Source organism: Cupressus sempervirens, chromosome 5, assembly GCF_028749045.1.
Source record: "Cupressus sempervirens isolate cs-2001-9-10 chromosome 5, ASM2874904v1, whole genome shotgun sequence".
NCBI classification, from domain to species: domain Eukaryota; kingdom Viridiplantae; phylum Streptophyta; class Pinopsida; order Cupressales; family Cupressaceae; genus Cupressus; species Cupressus sempervirens.
The window spans coordinates 1,051,653,328-1,051,658,934 of NC_143122.1; the positions used below are offsets into that span (position 1 = coordinate 1,051,653,328).

At 35.0% G+C, this 5,607-nt stretch overlaps 1 pseudogene across 1 annotated transcript; it reads right to left on the reverse strand.

The window, feature by feature from the left end:
- Positions 1-1,791: 1,791 nt before the first annotated feature.
- On the reverse strand, positions 1,792-4,070 carry LOC149559556 (pre-mRNA-splicing factor cwc22 pseudogene; annotated as a pseudogene). Its single transcript, XR_016365198.1, has one exon. The product of XR_016365198.1 is annotated as a pre-mRNA-splicing factor cwc22 pseudogene (transcript).
- Positions 4,071-5,607: the final 1,537 nt, after the last annotated feature.

Sequence of the window (5,607 nt, forward strand, 5' to 3'; positions counted from 1 at the left end):
TTTGGTTGCCCTATCTCATAATAACCGAGCAATCTAGGTAGGGCCAGTTCTAGTTCCATTCATTCCAAGGTGTGCTCCCCCGGCCTCTTCAAGACTTGACTGTGTCCATTTAGGGTCCAGCTCCAGGCTATTTGGCCTTTGGCTTTCATTCCTGAGATTGATCATCAGAAGTGCCAGGTTCAATGACCTTGTCGAGGCACATTATATTCCGTTATAGTCCTGACTCACAGAAAGTTGAACGCATCAAACATCACAACGACTTTGGATTTCTTAGGCATGCAAATAAACAGGGGAGAAACCCTTGTAAGGGGGAACAAAATAGCGGACAAAATAGCCAAGCCAGAAGATGGGGCATGAGGAAGAAGACACCGAATAAAAGGGTTTCAAAAACACCTGTTCGAACACTCTGAAGGCAGTGCCGGATCCTTTGAAGTAGAAATGATCCTCCGCAACAAAGATGACACCAATCACGCCGATCTTTTATACAGATGCCTATGGCAGTATTTCGGAACACAGCCAAGCCTTCCCTCTTATCTCTTCCCCTTGGCTCTGCAAGATGTCTTCACCACATATTCTTCTGTCTGCCACAACAGCCTGCAACTATCAGATTTGGGAGCAGTGAGAAGCAAATCTCTATTTCCGCTGTCATCGGTGTCTCTGGTAATCACCATTCCATGGCAGGTTGCTGGCAGTGCAAGACAAAAGCCCGTGGGCTGTGCCCCCAATGAAAAAGCCTATCAGCTAATAATTTTCCAATTTAACTTCACGGACTCAGCACATTCTCTCCACAAGAGGTCTTTTCTCCATGCAGTCTTCCAGAAATGATGCTTTCATCAGTCACTTTCATCACCATTTCTCCCAAGAAAGCCAGTGTGTTTAGTTGGTGTCAATATGTAGATGACAGAAGGCAACCATAAAGAAGGATAAGACAGCATTTTCATCAATGGTAGCATAATACTGCTTTTCATACAGCTCTTACCATTGTTTCTACACAGTTGCAACTAGTATTATGGCAACACTTCAATGCTTGGATCATAGAGTCCTCATCATGCTGCCTATGATTCTATGTTGCTTTTTCTTTTGCATGGTCTGTGTATAGAGTAGAACTAAACATCAATGGCCATTTCTTTCTTAAACTCACGTACTAGTTCAAAAACATGCCAAGCTTGTTCGTTACTGTCCAGAATTCAAAATATTCATGTACAGACACATGAGAGGATGACACTCTGTTTCTAATTTATAAATCTTCTCTTGCAATAATTCCATGCACTTTACCGTGGCCAAGAAGCCAGAGAGGATGACTCTCAAGCTATCAAGCGCAAAAAGCAAAAGTGTGTATGCAGGAATTTCCAATCATTTCCTGCAAGAATTAGTTAAGTCACAGGAAAAATAGATACAAATATTGTTGTGTGCATGAACCAAGAAATCATAATGCGATTACATTTATCTGCAAATTTTATTAGTTTCATTTTAATGTGAAATATACTACAATGATTAATTCCTTGAGCACACTTCTAAAACCAAAATCAAGGCTCCAAGCATGCCAACAAAATATCAAACTTTTAAAAGTGATCAGAACCGTGTGTCAATTTTACAGTATACAGGTACAATTGAGAAAATGTTTTATCCAGGAAATTGGACACTACAAAACAGTCTAAACAAATGATGAGAAAGGACATATATTTATGCCTGCCAGGAGATTATGCATTCATCTATATTGCTAAATACCTAGAAATCCAACTTCAAAAAAACAGTGCATCATGTTGAATCACCTTCGAAACCAAACTCATAGACAGTTCAACAAGAGATTAACCATTTGGGCCATTAATAAGTGTCATCAACAATAATGTCAACTATACTTACTCATTTTTGAAAATAAGTAACTGATAAAAGCTATTGAAAGCCCAGATGCAGGAATTTACAACTGTAAGCTCAAAAAGAGCCTCAAAACAAAAAAGTATTCATCCTTTGACTAACTTTTCTTTCTTGGTGGCTCCTTACTCCTCGCTGTAGATTTCACACCCAAAAACTAAGTCTGATGAACTAGAAGAATCATCATTAAAGGTAGATTCATCTGACGCGGGTTAAGACTTTTGCTGCTGCATTGTAAGCTTTGGGAAATTCTTCAAATACTGACGTAAACTCTCAGTGATACCGCCAAGACCAATGGAAGTAAAGAAATTGATAGCAAACCGAGAATTCTTGAAACTGTTCTTTGGGAAAATTGAATCCAAAGACTCTTGCAGTGTTGCATCATTCAATTTTTCTTCAAGCAGCATTATACCCAGCTGTTCTGCCAGCTCCTGGAAGAGAATCTTTATAAAAATACGGGAAGAGGAAGTAGTATCTTCCTCTGTCAGCCGTATATAGGCAAGAGAATGCCACGAAATAGCATTTGTACCAAGCAAGTGAGCAAAAAACTTTGCAACATGGCGTAGCTTGTTAGTCTCTAACCTATGTATCATAGAATACTGTCGTAGAAAACACTTATCAAAACATTCCTGATAAATTTTATTGATCATACAGAATCTTTGCGCAAGAAGTCCATAATAACGGAGGTATGTTCTCTCTTGACTGCAGCATTCTAAGAGCATGATGCATAACTCCATCTCTTGACCAGCTTCAAGCTTGATCTTTAGTAGCTTATGACCAACTTCCTCAAAATCAACACTTGACATAATTGTCAAGTAAATTGTGCGTCTTAAATTGACCAAGTCTGTCTCTGTCTTGTCCTGTATTCGCAGTCTTTCTTCATCTTCCTCCTCATCGTCATCTGAATCATTCTCTCGTTCTGCTTCCTCGGAAGAAGCATCTCTGAGAATATCTTTCTTCAGTTTTTCATATGCTGCCTCATGCTCTAAAAACTCAGGATCTGGCTTGAAAACATCCAAACCGGGTTCCTGATCGAGTTCATCTTCTAGGGAAACTTCATGCGTTACCTGATCTTCTTGCTCTACAAGGTCCAATTCTGCACGTACAGCTGGATGACCCTCGAACTTAGCTTTGCGAATTGCAAAAAGACCTTCAATTAAAAACTGTACTCGTTTGTCAATTTCCCCCTCATGGAGAATGCCTCTAAGTCTTTCAAAAATTCCATAGAGACCTTTGGGGGAAAGGTCTTGCAACAAAGACCCACATTCTTTTATGAACCCAACAGCAACCTCTATGCTATCATCTGTAGGATTCTCTAGTAAGAGGGTAAGAACTTCCAACGCAATAATCTCATGTGCAACTTGTTGATTCACTAAATGTGCTATGAATTTTGCTGCTGATATCAACATTTGCTTGTCATTGCGTTTGTAAGCCCTCTTGACCTGTAAAATAATTCTCCGCAACAGCAGATTGCCAAGTTCTGGATACTTCGTATTTACCACAGCAAGCAAGGCAGCAAAAACATCTGTAAATGCAGGGGATGCCATTTGGGATTTCATGCAATACCTACAAAATAGACCCCTTCCGCGGATGATATTCTCTGCAAACAACTCCGGAATGATATTCTTAATGTTGGATGCATTTACCTTGTTTACTAACCCATTGATGCTCTTCCGAAGGGCGTCCCATGTCATGCGCTGGTATTCCACAGTACTCTTGTCTTGCTCATCTTTCACCAGTCGAGCCAGCTTGAATGGGGGAATGTAAATACCCCCAATTCTTCCTAGACCCTTCCCATTCCCATTCTGAGATGGAGAGGTAACACCAATAATTTCCAGTTCCACCGCCTCTCTTTTCCTCTTGTTCCCAGAAGCCGCCTTGTCACTAAATTTGTGCTTAATTTTATCAGCTGTCTCCTTGTGAGACCTTGATTTGTCATAACCATATTTTTCTTCAAGCACGTCGCTGTTGCGACCTCTGTGAATCTTGGGCTGCCAATTCTCACTCACATTTTCAGATCTCCTCATTTTTTTGTATCTGTCATGGCAATTGTTTCTGTCCCAGTCCCTGTCGTGATAATTGTCGTCTGTGCCGCGATTCTTCTCATTCCTGGGTTCCTTGAGAGAAGCCCTGATTCTAAAATGCTTATCATTTAAATTTTCAAGGGTTTTTGAAGGCAGATTCATTTTTCTTAAACCGGAGAATACTTTGTTCTTCTCTGTCAATGAACCACACAAATGAATCGTTATTGAAAATAAATAGAGAACGAGAATGAATCGAATCGTTATTGAAAATGAATCGTTACACAAATGAATCGTGACACGTACGTAGTTATTGAAAATATATATGAATGCAACTATTCAATAATAATATTTGTTTAAACAATAGTATTATATTATAATTTTAAAAATGATTTTACAAATGCACTATTATATGTAAACTTATTTACATCTTAATCTATTTATTTCACTTGCATTTTTTGTTTCTATTTCAAAATCAAATTCATGTTAGATGCAATTTACTTTTATTACGCTAATTTAATTTTGATTATATATTTATATATTTGTTTATTTATTTATCTAATTATAGAAAAGACAAGAGCTTTGTTCAAGCTTGAGTCCCGGCCTCTAAAAAGTGTGAAGTAGGTTCTCAAAAGAAATTAATTATGAAATACAAATATTGATAGTGGTAAAAATAATAGTTCAATTTATTAACAAAACTATTCAAAGCCTAATAAATAACAGTTTATAAGTATCACTAAAATATTTTTTCAATAATTTTAAGAATTAATGTATATCAAATAAATTTACATTTATTCTCTTGTTTTTTCAATAATTAATGGATATTAAATATTTTTTGTTCTAATTAAAGTATGATAAAAATGTCAAATAAATTTAAAATAATTTAAAAATATTTTAATAAAACTATATATATATATATATAGTTTTCAAAAATTATTTATTTTTAAATTTCAAATATAATGTATTATATAATTCTAACATATTTTAAAAAAATTATAAGAGTTTATATATCTTTAATATAAAAAATTTACATTTTTCTTAAAGAAAATATTTGTAAGCAACTCTTATAAATCATTATTTGCATATTATGAGCAAATGTCAATTATAAAATGCAATTATTTCTTTTCCCACTACAATTAATTTAATCTGATTGTATTTAATGTAATATTAAATTATAACTTATTTAAACAAGAGAATATGTTCCATACAAGAGTGTAAATTATTTAGTTTGAAATTTAAAATATGAAAAATAATCAAATAAAAAGAAAACTTTTAAAAGTAAAAATGAAGAAATAACTATTTAAAAAGTATTATTAATTAAATTTCTAAAGAATACAAATACATATGACTATTATTAAAACTAACATCTTTGATTAAAAAACCATCTTTATTCTATTAACTACATAGAGTAAATATAAAATTTATCATATATAATTTACATATTAAAATTATAATTTTTTTTCTATTAGATATAAGAGTTTCAGAACAAAAAGAGCAACCAAAGTACCACCACAAAAATCAACAAGGAGGCCAAGCCTCACTAAGGAAGAACAGATTCAGTTGTACAACATAACAAAAAAAGGAGAAAGACTAGCTAACTAAGAACATCATAGTAATTGACCACCCAAGTAGTCCAACCTAAGGGACCCTCCATCCTAATGACGCTTTTACGTTCTTGAATCTGCATCAGCCTGAATAAATCATCCTTTCTAGC